Consider the following 15,347-nt stretch of genomic DNA (forward strand, 5'->3'; position numbering starts at 1 on the left):
CAGGATCTGCAGGCAATTAAACAAGGAGCCAGACTGAAGCGCTGCCAAATCTCCCAAATTTATCATAAAGCCACATAACAACGTTACTCAGGGCCCTGCTCCAGGGGCTTAGAGCATTGCATTTCCTCTTCATTATGGAAACAACCTCCTTGCTCCCAAAACAGTTAAGTTTCTAGCCTCCCCAAAAGGCGGGGGAGAAAAGGAGCAGAGAGACCTGGAAAATAGGAACCAAGTTTAACCTCGATGTTGAAAAAAACCCTCAAAGGAAAAGACACTTGGAAGAGTCATGGAGGATGGGGGGGTTGACTCATGGTATTTGAATGCTCAGGGTTGGCAGCACTGCCTGTGGCATTTCTGTTCCAGTCCAGCTCATGGAATCCTGGAAGTTTTGCAAGACACTGTTAGATGATTTCTAGACTAAATCTATGCTTCAGTTCAGAGAGTCCATGCAACCCTGCTCTGATTGCATGGTGTGACATTGATTTTTAAACCTCTGTTCAGGAATGGAATGGAAGGTTAACTGCAGAACAACATCTCTGCCACTGCCCTTGCCCTACAGCCAGCACTGGAAACCCAGAGCAGTACTAGAGCAGGCACTGATCCTGAACATCTGCTGCTCCAAAGGCCATGCAGTCGTTTCAGGTACAATCTAACTTGGGGACAAATCCACAGAAAGCTTCTGCAACCCTTCCCAGAACTTAATGCGGCATGTTAATAACAATTAAATTCTTCAGGTGATGGAGGAAAGCCTGTGGGTTTCACAGAGCAGGTGTACTCCTCCGCCTGGGTCTCCCAATGCAGAGGGCAGGAGCAAGATGCACACAGCCCATCAGGGGTGTGCCCCTCCATCCCTCAGGCACCCAGCTCACATGCAAAACCTCGGAACAAGGCTACGATTGTGCCATGAGCAGACCTCGAGCACCAGGTCTGGAGACCTCTACACTGTCAGGCTGGGGCAGAGTAGCACAGCCACGAGTTGGGACCATCAGGAAGAGGTGGACACCACTGGGTGGGAGGAGGATGAGGTGGGAAGAAAGGAGGAATTACTGATTTCAGCCTGCTATCTGCGGAGGGTACGGCTCAGAGCCGGACAATTGGATCTGGAGATGCAGGTCCCCCAGCGCTGCTGTCTGAGTTGTTTTGCTGACCCAACACAGCTAAAAATAGAGGCAAGTAGATAAAACATCGCCCTCTGTCCTGACAAACCACATTAGTAACTAAGTGTGGCCTCAGAGAACCAGATTAGTGTGGCACAGCTGGATCCTCCACAGCCTGCCCGATGCTCATCCTGTGGCCAAGGGACTCCATGACAATGCACTGCCTCATCCACATTTCAGGAACCTCCCCTGACAGCCTTCCCCTTGCTGAGATGCAGAAAAGGTATTTCTTTTCTACCTGGTGCTTTATTTGCATCTAAGGCTTAAGGGCACCTTTGGCATTCCTAGCCCTTCACCATCTTGAAATGTATCTAATAGCTTTAGAGGGGGAGCTAGGCAGAAGATGGAGTTTCATTAAGAAAAGAAATTTAACCCCTGCCCATTCCCTGCCTCACCATGAATGAATGATCATAGGAAAACACATCACCAGGATGTTCCCAGCAGCCTTCCCAACCCCACATTTATCAGGGTTAAGTGAGACCCCAGCACAGCTCTCGGTCACTGAGCCTAGAAAAGCTGGAGAGGTAATTTATGGCAACCTGTTCCCTTTTTGCCCCAGAATTTACCCTTCACTCTCAGGGGAGCACAGGGCTTTTCACTGCCTGGCTGCAGGAATGGGGAAGCTACCCCAGCCTTAAGGGGCTCCTGAGCCTCACCAAAAGCCAACAATAAAACCTCCTCATGCTGTTTTTGCCAGTCTCATAAACTGGCCTCTGCTGAGCAGTGTCCTCAGCCTCCAGCCTCATTCCTTGCTCTCTCAAATTATGCACCTCTTCTTTATTCCTCACTTTCCGCTCCTCCTGGGTCTCCTCCTCCAGTTCAGGGCTGCAATTAGAAGTCCAGATCTTGTCCTTTTCCCATGGAGAGAGTCGCAGAGTCACTGCTGCCAGAGGGGGGATTTCAAACCTTCTTCTGTGATGTGTCTCACCTCCAGTCCTTGGCCTTGCCTAAACTTTCCCAGCCCTTTCTTGTGGCTAGGAAGAGAGCTCTTCTTAGGATGCATCATCAAGAGACTTGGGTAAATCTGGAATGCAGGTGCCGTTTCCAGCAATGTAAGTTTCCCTGGAGCATTTGGCTGTCTCCTAATGGGAAAATTGTCTGCTAGGATGAATCCAAGAGCCCAAAGCTCTGAGCTCTTTGAAAAACATTACGCCTGAGTCTACGGTTCGAGGCAGGTAAGCAACACGGTTTGCGTTTGGGGTTTTTCGGTAGAAAAATAACCAGAGGTGCAAAGATCTTGAAGTACACAACACACCTGCAGCAAAATTTTAGCTATCTCCCTGGCTTCTCACTGCCGCCATGCTTTCCCATTTCCTTCTGTCACAGCACAGGAATGCTGCACGCAGCTGGAATACAACTCAGTGAAAGATGCTGTGGATAATATCCTCGCGCTGCACACCAGCACTCGCCAATGTGACCTTGGTTAAAATTGGAAGCCATCCCAGATCTTTCCCCTTCACTAATATATTTAGAAGCCTGTGCTGAGCCTGGCAGAGCAGCACTAACCTGTGCACTCACGGGGTGTCAGAATAAATGTGCCGTGATAGATAGCTTAGGAATTGCAAGGCTACAGCAGAGCAGCAGGAGTGGGATTGAGCTGGGCGTGGGGATCCAGGAGCCATCATCTGGGCCTTGGGTAAAGGCTCACAGAGGGACAAATGATAAACTGCCCATCCCAGAGGCTGCCCAGGGATGTGTGTGCTGGCTTTGAGGGAGTCTAATGCATCACACTGCTGGGACCGGCTCCAAGACACCTTTCAGAGCTGTACATGAGGCTCGAGGTTTTGAAGCCTTGTGGAGATGAATGCCAGGATTAGCCTCTCTTGTGCACTTCCCAAATCTTTCTGCCACTAGAGTGAAATACCTTGGCAGGACATTATTTCTCTTTCAGGAGCATGAGAGCGGGAAGCAGTAAGCAGGGAGCTTGCTGGGGAAAGTCTTCCTACCCTGGCTATTCTGGAAGTGCCTGATAATAGTTATGAGTTATAACACTTCAGATTATCGGGGCTCAAGGGAAACCTTCAGGTGACAGACACAAGGACTGTCACCACCTCCTAGGCAGGACAGATAAACCTGTGTATCACCTTCCTAACCCTTGTCCAGGGAGTTGCCATCAGAAGAGAGAATAGCTCCTCTCACCTAGTTCTGCAGCTCTTTCTAGTGCAATCACCATGTAAACAGGAATGCACAGGAATGACAGCTAGATAAAGCCTGAGCAACCTGGTCTAGTGGAAGGTGCCCCTGCTCATGGCAGGTGAGTTGGACTAGATGACCTTCCAACCCAAAGGTCCCTTCCAACCCAAACCATTCCAGGATTCTATGAAAAAAAGGAAGCTGAGAGCACCAGAACAGGTAATTGGAGAAGCTTAATGACATCCTACCACAGCTGAGTAACTCTCCTCACATGTGATCTAAGCCAACAGGAAGTGCCAGGTACTTCAACCCATTAACTAGTGATCACTAACAAAAGGGATATAAGTGTAGAGCACAGATACAGAAACCACAGCTCTGCTGGTGATTGTGAACTCAGTGGTCAATCCTTTTGCCTCTCAGAGCTCACGGAATTATCAGATGTTTTGGGTGGGAAGAGACCTTTAAAGGTCAACTAGTCCAACCCTCCTGCAATGAGCAGCAACCTCTTCCACTAGAGCAGGTTGCTCCAAGACCTACCCAAGCTGGCCTCGATGTGCAAGCTTAAAATCACTTGTGGTGCTGTCTCCTTGCAGAGCTTCACTGATGCCTGCAAAGAACTCTACCCAAAGGCATGATTACTTATGGAAAATCTTGGAGGATTCCTCCATGAATAAGATCTAGCTAGGTGATTTGGCATGACTGAGATAAACTCATTTCCAGGCCATAGGAAATAGGTTCACAAACAGCTTTTTGTACGTGGTTATTTACTGGACCAGGCTGGTTGGAGTTGTATCTGCTGTGTTCTCTAATGCTGCGTGTAACAGCACAGAGCATCTCCCAGGTGTTGGTCACCAAGTGATGGAAATCAGGGGCAAGGCAGATTTTACAGCCTTGAGGAAGGACCTCAAAGCTCAAGGTGTTCAGTGGCCATGCTGTTTTTGTCCCTTGTCCCTCTTCCCAGCAATACAATCTCCAAACCCAGACTCCTTCACATTGTTATTAGCCTGTTCCTGGCTGTTTTGGACCAGCCACCAAGCCCTCTCAGCCACCTGGAAATTGGTACCCATGCTCACCACGTTGCTGCTACCCAGTGTCTGGTTTTATTTGGTCTTCTTGCATCTTATCATCAACATCTAACAAGCAACTTGCAGAACTCCTGCCCCACACAGGGCAGATCCGTGGCTGAACTCTGCTTTCACTGAGGCGATGCCACATCCAGCTGCAGTGAAGCAGGACTGAGACAGTGACACCGGTGATAATTTGCTTTGCAGTGACTCATTAATGAAGAGAAAAGTGCTCAGAGGCAACAAAGTTACTATTAAGCAGCATTAGGACTGTTTAGTTATGTTTTAGAGATAATTGCTTTAGTGACACATTCACATTTCTAAAGTGCAAAAAACTATAGTTACTTTTTGCAAATGTTAAGACATTTCTCCTGGAAAAGACAAGGGAGAAAGGAATGAATTCCTGCTTCAGGAAATGCAGGCACATGTCTCACCAAAGAGAAAAAAATGAAGATTTCAGCTTGGAGTACGTTTAAAAATAGAAAGATGGGGAAAACCATCCAGGGATCTTCTCTGTATGAGGTTGTGCTCCTGCCAGAAGAAAGGGCTGTCTGCTGTAGTCAGCCCTGCTTGGGAGTGGTTTGGTACCTCTGCTGCAGAGATAACTCTCCTGAGCATGTTATCAGGTGTTGGAAACTCCAAAGTCACAGCTGCCAGGCCAGGTACCCTGTTAATGCCTGGTACTGACCTTGAAGGACCTTTTCAAGGGAGTCTAAACCGATGGGAGGGTTTGCTCCTGCAGTCCTACCCTTGGCCACATGCCAAGAGATGAGATGAGCGAGTCAGAAGCTAAATTGGTACCCCTCAAAAAAAAAAAAATCATTTAAACATCACAGATTCACAGAATGGGTTGTGTTGGAAGGGTCTTAAATACCATCTGTGTAGTTCTGACACCTTGCCATGGGCAGGCACATCTTCCACTAGCCCAGGCTGCTTCAAGTCCTGTCCAACCTGGCCTTGGACACTTCCAGGGATGCAGGGGTAGCCACAGCTGCTTTGAGCCTCTGTGCCAGGCCCTCCCCACCCTCACAGCCAGGAATTCCTTCCCAATATCCCATCTAACTCTGCCTTCTCATAGTGGGAAGCCATTCCCCTTTGTGCTGACCCTTGAGGCCCTTGTCCCAAGTCCCTTTGCAGCTCTCTCTGAGTCCCGTTAGGCACTGGAGGGTCATTATAAGGGCTTGCTTTATGCCAAGCCAATCCACCAGACACTAAAGGTACTTACCTCTATCCACCTCCTACACTACAACATCTCATGCACCTCCTGGCTTCAGGTGACCCAGATATTTCTCTGGCCTGAAGAAGGTTTTGGGCCCCAGAGAGCTTGTCTAGTTTTTCTGACTCTACCAGTTGGCCTAATAAAAGATATCATCTCTCGACAGACACACACCACTGACTTCAAGGAGACCTTGCATGTAGCTGGATCTGCCCAAGATAACCTGTCACTCCTCCAGCTTTGTGCTTATCTGTGGGAACAGGGTGTGTGCAGCAGGAGCCTCGCCTGGGTCTCTGGGTTTCCCTCCCTCTTCTGCACCTGAATGAGCTTATTGTTTGTGCTTCTTTGTCTGTTGGAGGGGAGGAAGGAGGCCTGAAATGAATTGGGTCAAACAAGTTTTTCAGCTGCGTGCAGGTTAGGAGAGGCCACAAGAAAAGAACCACAGCCCTTTGAAGTCGGGCTGCTCCTTTTCTTTTTCATGGGCTGTTTTTTAATTCTGACAGTGAGTGATACTTTCTCAGATGGAGATCAATTCACTGAACACGAGAACAAAGGCTCTATAAACACACCACTATCTAAGGGCTCCCATTGCAGTGACATATCATTGATGGAAGGCAGGAGGCAGCTCCAACTAAATCATGTCTACAGTAAGGGCAAACTTTTACTCCAAGGCCTTTCACTCTAAAAAACACAGGGACTGGGCAAGAATGAGGGTATTCCCCTCTCCATTCCTATCTGCCTTTAACAGATATTGTTAGCTAGGAAGAAAATTAATTTCGTGTTCCAGCTGGGGAAATGCCTTCTACTGTCTGGACATCAGCTTTGCCATTCAGAAACAGCAGGAATCCCTGAGCTCCTTCCTGCAGGACAGAGCTGCACCCACATATCACCTTATCACCAGCAGCTGAACCTCTGGACCTGAGGCTGCTGCTCAAGAGGACAAAGACAATGCCAATCCTGCCAGAGACAGTGCAGCCAATGAGTGACAGGGAAAGGCAGCCACCACCACTGAAGCCTCTCTGCCTGAACCCATGTGGCTGTGGAGGTGCTGTCCCAGGAAATTCCCTGCTTCCTTGCTTCCCTGCCTTGTGGGGATAATCTGCTGGGAACTTACTACTGGAAACAAGTATTTTCCTTTTAGCTTTATCACTTGTACTTAGATGTCGAAGTATTAAGTACCTTCAAAATGCTTGGCCAGGCTGATGGCATTCAATCCATGGAAAGACTTAAGGGCAGGAGGTCTGCAACTGAGATACATGTTCTTCAGGCTCCATTGCTCCCTGGGCAGTGACACGAAGGAGGACACTGTTCATCCAGAAATTCCACAGTCATGGCTCCTCATTAGTCGTGGTTTAACTTCTGGTTTCCTTTGTGTACAAAGAAGGTCCTTGGGCAGAGTCTGTGGAGCTGTGGCAGTTTAACAGTCCTAAAAGCAGGGACTTGGTCTTCTCCTTCTAGATTAATGCCTAGGCAATGAGCTGCAAACTCACATGTTCTCTCTGTCTCACTCTCCTTGCCAGATAATTATTTTATACAAAATAGAGAAAGAAGCTGAGCAAGCCCCACTCCAGAATAACTTGCCAGGTGGCTCATCTCCTCAAAGCTGGGAAGGGGTCTTCAAGCTCTCCTCAGGCACTTCCAGATTGGTGTGCTGACCCATGGGTTCATGAGTAAAAAAGGTGCAGCTTCCCCATGGAACTGTTCTGCAAGAAAGAGTCATCTTCTGCATTAATCTGCAGGAGGCGGTGCAGCACACAGTCCTTGGAGAGTAAGTGCACCTCCTGCCTGTGGTCTCATCATCCCCGTGGTCTCCTCATCTCCTCTCAGACAGCTAAGATGGTCACACCACTCAGACCATGAATACTTGAGTGAATACTCAAGCTCAGATGAAGATGGCATTAGGCTGATCTCTGAAACTCTTCCCCCATGGTGCAGACCAACTTTGACCACAAAGATCACCTCATTTGGGACTGAGGGGCTCCTACAAATGTGGAGCACAAAGCTGAGCTCTCCTCTAAAGCACTTACATCTATGCAAATGAGGCTCTGCACTCATATCTTGACACAGGCTGGAGAGCTGGCATCACAAAACTCAGATTTCTTCCAAACTGCCACTGGGCCTCCCTATGGACATGTTGGAAATGCCAGGACACTTCCTTGGGGTTTTTAACGAGCCTTTCTGGGATGAATAACAGAACCTGCAGAAAGGTTAGCATGAAAATAGCTGTGGAGCAAGAGCATCTGTGGGGGACGCGTAGCCAGGGGTTCAGTGTCACCGATTCTGCGCAGCTGTCCTACAGCTAATGCAAAACTCTGTATTCTGAAAAGGTCAAGAAGATAATTAAAGATACAAAAGACCAGCCCTTCCCAGTATTGAAGCAGATGCTCAGCCAAAACATTTGCCTGTAAGATTGTATTTCCTTAAGGTTTATTAACCATTAAGTGTTTTTAGGGATGGGATCATAAAGATAATGAACTGAACGACAAGTAGAGTCAGGATCCCTTCACAAATTATTCCTGTTGGGTTAGATAAGTGTTTGAAAAGCAAAATGCTTTGCTATGATTTTTCAAGAACAGGAGACCCTAAGCTCATCCCTGCCTGCTCTTCTCTGCTTTAACTTGCTGGTGAAGACAGGCAGCCTGCTGGGTTAAGGGGAAAGTGAGCAAAGCAGGCGCGTTGGACCAGCAGCAGGATGGTTCAAAGCAAGGACTGTCTCCCTTTCAGCAATGCCAACTAAAAGAATTGCTTCTCTCCTCACCCTGACTGCTCACTACATCACCCTGTGCTTTTCAATTGTCCTAGGAAGATCACTGAACTGATCCAGGTGAAAAATAAAGAGTGAAGGAGCTTTGGGTGGGAGGGGGAGGGACGTCTGTGGCCGAGAACAGTTTCAATCAAATTAAGTAAATTTTCAAATGCAGTCGTGTTAGAAAACATTACTTTTAATCTTGTTTTGCCATGAAAATTATTTTTTTCTAGGCTAATTATATTTTAGTACATTTTGGCTAGTAGGTGGTATGCCATCAAAGTGGAGATCATTCAATAGCCTTCACCAGAGATGAGTAATAACAAATAAGAAGAATGGGCAAAAAATCACAGCAAAGCTTGTCTGGGGTATAGGGAATTAATGAGCTCAACAGCTAAGGCTCCCCCCCAGCTCTGTCTTGCGATGACTCTGGGAGAGAAACACATATTTTGGTCACCATATAAATGAATACCCATTTTTCAGCACTTTAAAACATAAATGTTTTGCATTATGGAACAATGGAAGCTGCACATGTGCTTGCCCATTTGTCCCAAATCACAGAATTTAGTGGAATTTAATACAGTGGACAAATGGGTTATTAATGAGTTTATTCAAACTTATTGTCATGGACCCGTGAGACCCATGCCCCAACAAACAGTTTGTAGGGGACCACCCTGTTTTGAAGGATGAGAGAGTCAAACAACACAGACATGGGCTGCTCCCAACCAGAGCTTTGAGGGATGTAGCCTAAATGTGTACGATAAATAGAAAATGAAACACCAGTTTGTCTTAAAACCAACTTAAATGAAGAAAGTCTTGTTGTCCATGACCCAATTGACAGATGTACGTAGTGACCACAAACAAGATTTTTAGAACTAGTGGATTTTCACACCTCTTTTTTTTTTTTTTTTAATCCTGGGAGGATTAATACATACTATGTTTCTTATTTAAAACACACTTTTTTGTTTGTTGCGGTGGCCTATCCTCTTCAGAGCCTTGGATGAAGGAGCCTTTGAGCTGAGCTAGGCAAGCAAATGGAAATGAAATAAATAGTCTCCCTGCATCTGTGGAGAAGTTGGCTTCTGTGAAAAGGTGCAGTTCCTCAATAAACCAGGGCTTCACCTTGAGTGTGACTGCTCCACTGCTCTGGTAACATTTGCAAATTCAGTAATTAAGGAAATTTAGTAGACTGTAATAAGCCTAGGACTTTCAAGAAGCTGTTACCCTTTATTTTTAAAGGTGTATGTAATTTACATACAAAAGTCTTTTCTAGGTAAAAACCATTAAAAGACATCATCTTTGGTCTCCATCCTACTGCATCTCAAGTAGGAAATGGGGATTTTGTTTCTGTCTGCATGTAAAGTTGAAATCGAGGGTGGGGAAATGAAGCTTGTTCTGCTCCCTGACAGAGATTCTGGGGACATCTCTCCTGGAGAATCTCTGGAAGGGGTGGAGCCCCTCTGGGAAGGGGCGACTGAACATCCCCACCACTCTTCTGTGGTCCGTTCATCCAGAAAACCTGGCTGAACAGAACAGCTGAGAAAGTTACTGTTGAGCTGAGCAGCAGAAAAGGCCCATCCCAGGACAATCAGAGTTGCATGAACACCAAGAGTTATATGAACACCAAGGGTTCACTTCAGGTACCTAAAGGTTGGTCTCCAATGCCATGTAAGATACTGTAGGTACTGAGACAGAGACTGGTGGGCATGACACAGCACTCAAATGAGATTTGTCATGGAGTGGTGGCTGAAGGCAAGGCTGGAGATGGCCTCAAACATCTCAGCTAACAGAAAAGACCCTTTTTGAGGCAACACACAGGTCTGAGCTACAGCCACGGTCCTCTCCAGTGAGGATGGGAACCATGCAGGCCATGAGACTCCAGTTGTTGTGCCTGTTCCAATTCCCTTGCAGGGCAAACAATCCTGAAATCTGAAGGTTTCCAGGGCAAGGCAGTTGGATGGAGTCCATGGAGAAGCCCCATGGAGAAGTCTAGGTCAGGCTCCTGCCTGGCTCCTGCCTCATCCACCACCCAGACCCAGAGGCAGGACTGCATCCAGGGCAGCAGGGGCTGGGCAGGGAGAAGGGCTGGTGCTCTTTGTTCTCTGATTGTTCCCAGATACTGCATGAGGCATTAAAATACTTGGCACGGTGAGGAACACGCGCTTGTGTACGCAAAGCTCAGAGCAGAGACACAGGAGTCATCCTAATATCTGCCTTCCTCTCCTTCCCATCATGGAGAAGCCATTCCATCCACTCAGGCTAATTCATAAAAGCAAATTAAACCCGTGGGCTCCTCTCGCTTCTCAATCCCCTTCTCATTGTACCTGCTAACAGCAGCTTATGATACGCCCAGGGAAGGCCAGCAACAAACCCATCTGAGGAAACAGCATCCAACCCTTTGTGTGCATGAGCTTAAGAGGGACTCCCGGCAGAGCTGTGCTAAGCTCTTTTTCTCCTGGAGGCAAAACCATCCTTCCCAAAGTACACTGCAGCCCATTTATCCTGGCCCAGAGCCTGGGAACAAGAGACTATTGCTAAACTCAGACAGCCTCTTGAACTAGGGACGCTGCTCTGTGCCATTTCCCCCAAAGGCAGGTTGTGTCAACGCCTTCATTCTTAACAACCTTCCCTCCACTGGATGGCAAAAGTGTGTTTTTGGCATCTGGATGGCAGCATTATAAAACAAGATAATCTTCTTGCCAGGACAAGGGAGTGAGATGCTATCTGCACTCGAGTCCACAGGGCACGCTGTAGGGCTGTGTCCAGACACCCAGTGCAAGCCTTAGATGTCAGAGGCAGGGTGCCGGGAGGAGCAGCCCAGAGCTCCAGTCAGTTTGCCCCAAGTCTCTGCAATGCCATGCTGCTGGATTGAAAATGCTCCCATGGAAACCCTGGATCAGTCAGTACATCTCCATCACATACCAACTGAAAGCATCCTAGACATGCTCCTGAGGCACTCCTGCTTTCCCTCAGAAATCGCCTTTGGGATGATGGCACGGCAACCAAACTTTGAGAAGAAACTCTCCCTGCATGGGAAGGCTGCTCAGCTCAGCTCTGACCCAATGATGGGGGAGGAGGATCTTAGAATCATGAAATGCTTTGACTGGGAGGGGTTAGAGCTCACCTCCTTTGACTGCCTGCCATGGGCAGGGACATGTCCCAGGCTGCTCCAAGTCCTGTCCAGCCTGGCCTTGCACACTTCCAGGGATCCAGGGGCAGCCCCAGCTGCTCCGGGCACCCTGTGCCAGGGCCTGCCCACCCTCCCAGCCAGCAATTCCTGGTTCCCAATATCCCATCTGTGCCTGCCCTCTGGCAGTGGCAGCCACTGCCTGTGTGCTGTCCCTGCATGCCTTGTCCCCAGTCCCTCTGCAGCTCTCCTGGAGCCCCTTGAGGCCCTGGCAGGGGCTCTGAGCTCTCCCTGGAGCCTTCTCTTGTGCAGCTGCACAGCCCCAGCTGTGCCAGGCTGGCTCCGGAGCAGAGGGGCTCCAGCCCTGGCAGCAGCTCCGTGGCCTCCTCTGGGCTGGCTCCAGCAGCTCCACGTCCTTGTGCTGTTGGAGCCAGGGCTGGGGCAGCTCTGCAGGTGGGGTCTCAGCAGATGAGTAGAATCACCTTCCTTGACCTGCTGGAATCTGTCCTTCCTTTCTCTGCCACCAAGGGAAGCGTTTCTGGAGAAGCAGGGACAAGGTGCCTGGTCTAACTCTCATAGCTTTTTAATTATTATCTTTTCCTAGGCCAGCTTGTGTTACCCCTCTCATAACAGCACCTACTTGTCTCTGACCCCATCACAACATTCATGTCTGAACCTTCTATTCTCCCAGCTTTCCTGACCTCCTCAGTTCTCATTTCCAGCGCTGGAAGCGGCCATTCCATACTCCAGCCTTTTCAGGCCTTAGTTGGAGTGTGCCTGCTGCAGACAGTCCTCAGAGAACAGAGTTGTTAATCTGTGACTGGATCTGTCGAGCACATGCAAACCATGATTTTCAGAGCTCATAACTAATTCAAAATTAAACAAACTTTCCTGGAAGTAGCAAATGGCACTTCTATGACAGCAGGGCCAAATTACATGGTCTTTCTTCAATAGATGGAGGCTTTTCTCTGTTATTACAATTTCATGGAATTATTCCTTTTCAAAACTGGGCAAAACACTGTGCTTTCCCCTCATTCTTGGAAATGGACATAATACTTCGGTTGAAACTTTCCAGAGAACTTCAGCCTAAGGCAGACATCTGGCATGGAATGTTTTAATTTTTTTCCCAAACAATTAATAGCTTGACAAAACTTTTAGCTGAACTACCAGTGCCTTGAATGCTGGTCTGTGTTGTGCTGCTAGCTCTGGATATGCTGAGGATATTGCACTGGCTCTGAAAGTGATTTTAGGGTCTTCTGCTGCAGGAAAAGGTAGGGGAGAGCACAGCCACGAGAGGGAGTGCAGTTCCTTATTCTCCCCGCGCAGCACAGCCCCGCTGCTCCTAATCACAGCAGCCCTCCGGCTATGAGCTGTTTTTCAGCTGTGTGTGGGTCTGGTGCAGGCCTGGGGCTGTGGAGAGTCTCACACGATGAGAGCAATGGAGAAAATGACAAAGAATCACGATATGCTTGTGCCACATCTCACAAAGGGCCCTCATGAAATGTTAGGCTATTTCAACACTGGGCATCTTGCTTCTGAAAAAAAAACCCAAAAAACAAAACAAAAAATAAAAACGAACCAACCCAGAAGATGGAAAGTTATGAGGAGATTCAAACAGGTCTTGTTGCTGGATGTCTGTAGATTGGACCTGAATACAACGATGGATCCTAAAGAGGACATAGAGCACGGAATGTCTGTAGAGTATCTGTCCCAGCTCCTTGCAGCACCAAAGGAAGGGGGAAGGACAGGCCTTGAAAAGCCACTTGATAGCCAAAAGCAGAATTAATCCACAATGATCCTGGCCTCCCAGAGGACACGAGAAAGATGATGGGCTAACTCAGGGGAATCAGAACTCCACGCAATGGTTCCCAGCCCACGTACTTCTACATGAACACTGGGGTCAGTCTCATTTTCAAGCTGAACAACCCAGTGGGGTCAGAACTGAAAAGGAATATATTCACAGAATCACAGAATCATTTAGAGTGGAAAAGACCTTTTGTCTAGTCCAACTGCTCCCCCAGGACTGTCAAGTGCCACATCTACAGGGCTTTGAAATCCCAGCAGGGATGAGGACCCCGCTACTGCCCTGGACACACTGTGCCAATGCCTGACTACTCTTCCAGTGAAGAAATTTTACGTAATATTCAATCAAAAATCCAATCCATGCTTCTCATGGTATGTAGAGGAGATGATTTATTTGCATCCAAGCAACACCACAATCGCTGTGTGCTCCAGGCATGTTTTATGCACTGAGGGCTCAGGCCAAATATGAAAAACGCCATCAGATAGGACCAAGTTATTGTAATATAACACATTATGGCCCATGAGCTTGGCTGTTAAATCCTTCCTGTACGTGCTCATGGCCTATCCATGTGGCAGAGGAAAATGCGTCTGCTGGACTTGCATGTATATGGTTTAAAACATCTTTTACTTCCCAACAGGAAGCATCTCAAGAGCTTACACAAGGCCAGCAGCTTCTCAACAGGTTGGCAACTGAGGCTGCTTGGGCAACAGTCTACAGGAGAGGTTGGGAACAATGCTCTTTGCCTCACAACTGGGGTTGTCTTCTACAACACAGCAGGATGGCCACAGCAGCTCAGCTGAGGGGCAGCTGACCATGAAGCCACCATATTTCAGCTGCACTGGCTGGGGAACCCAAAACCATTGAGACTTGACAGGCATGGACATGGAAATTTTGCAGGCGCCGGACTAACCACAAGAGGGGGATCACAGTGAATGCAAGAGATGCTGAAAACAGTCTGGAAAACATATTGTAGACCCAGAATTCAAAGGTATGGGTCTCCCTGCTCTGCCTGCTTTATCTTCCATCCACAAAAACACCACTTGATATTTCACTTAAAATTACAGGTGAAAGAAAGCTGCACTTTGCCTGCTGGAAAACAAAGACCATCTCTTTGTGCTAAGTATTTCAAATACAGCCCTTGAAAAATGTGTGTTTTCATTGGTCAAAGCACACACATCCTTACCCAGGCTCTCATATCTTTACAATCAGACCAGAAAATGAGCTTTATTCTGTTATCCTGTGACTTTTATAACTGACCTACAGTCAAACCCATGAATATCACATATGTGACCACAAAGGATTACTGGGGACAGCAGGCACAGGCATTAGGGTGAGGAGGGCATGCTGCTGGGACTCCAGCTATCAAATAATCACCATTAGCTGTCATGGGCATCGGAAGATGTATAGAGATGCTGCGCAGCCAAGCAGGATCTGTTTTTTCCCTCTCAAAGGGGTGGCACGCAGACACACTAGTCATGGCAACTGTCATCTGGGGTGCGATCAGCCAGGTTTTTAATTGGCTTGCAGATGTTGTGCCCTGGCTATATATATTCTTTTCACTTAAGTTTATGTCAGCAGGAACAAGACTCCACTAAATTTATCCCCTGTACTCAAGACTAACTGCACAGGCCTTGAAGGGTATTTTTAATAGGAGGTAAACCTCATCCACAAACAGTTTCTCATTTCAGGCCTACAAATGAGATATTTTCCAGTCTAGTTTAACTCCAACCCTACCCCTTCCTTCCACAAGCCCCAAATGACTGTTTTCTCCTGATTCTTTGGTCACTGTGTAAGTGTGATATCCCTTGGCAGAGCCTACAAAAGAGCTGGGGAGGAATACGATTCCTGCCTATTTGGCTCCTTTTAGGGTTAAAGCCAGGATGGGTTTAGTGCCTAAAGCAACATCCTTCACGCAAATGCCAGTATAACATAAATTGTGCCGGGCTCTGAGGAGAAGCAAATGTCAAAAATTAAGTTATTCTTCTGTTTGACTCACAAATCCAAGTAGCATGCAAATAAAGAGGAGCCATCTGTTCAGTCCCTGGGCCATTTGAAGTTAAGCATCCAGTGCCAGCTCCCTGTTACATCAGGTCAGCCCCG

At 47.7% G+C, this 15,347-nt stretch overlaps 1 long non-coding RNA gene across 1 annotated transcript; it reads left to right on the plus strand.

Annotated features, from left to right (window-relative positions):
* Nucleotides 1-5,364: 5,364 nt before the first annotated feature.
* Nucleotides 5,365-8,428, plus strand: LOC137465011 (uncharacterized). The gene is made up of 3 exons (XR_010994530.1): nt 5,365-5,571; nt 5,737-5,907; nt 7,638-8,428. It is a non-coding gene; the product is annotated as an uncharacterized lncRNA (long non-coding RNA).
* The last annotated feature ends 6,919 nt before the right edge of the window (nt 8,429-15,347 follow it).

The sequence above is a fragment of the Anomalospiza imberbis genome, chromosome Z (genome assembly GCF_031753505.1).
Source record: "Anomalospiza imberbis isolate Cuckoo-Finch-1a 21T00152 chromosome Z, ASM3175350v1, whole genome shotgun sequence".
In the NCBI taxonomy this organism is placed as follows: Eukaryota; Metazoa; Chordata; class Aves; order Passeriformes; family Viduidae; genus Anomalospiza; species Anomalospiza imberbis.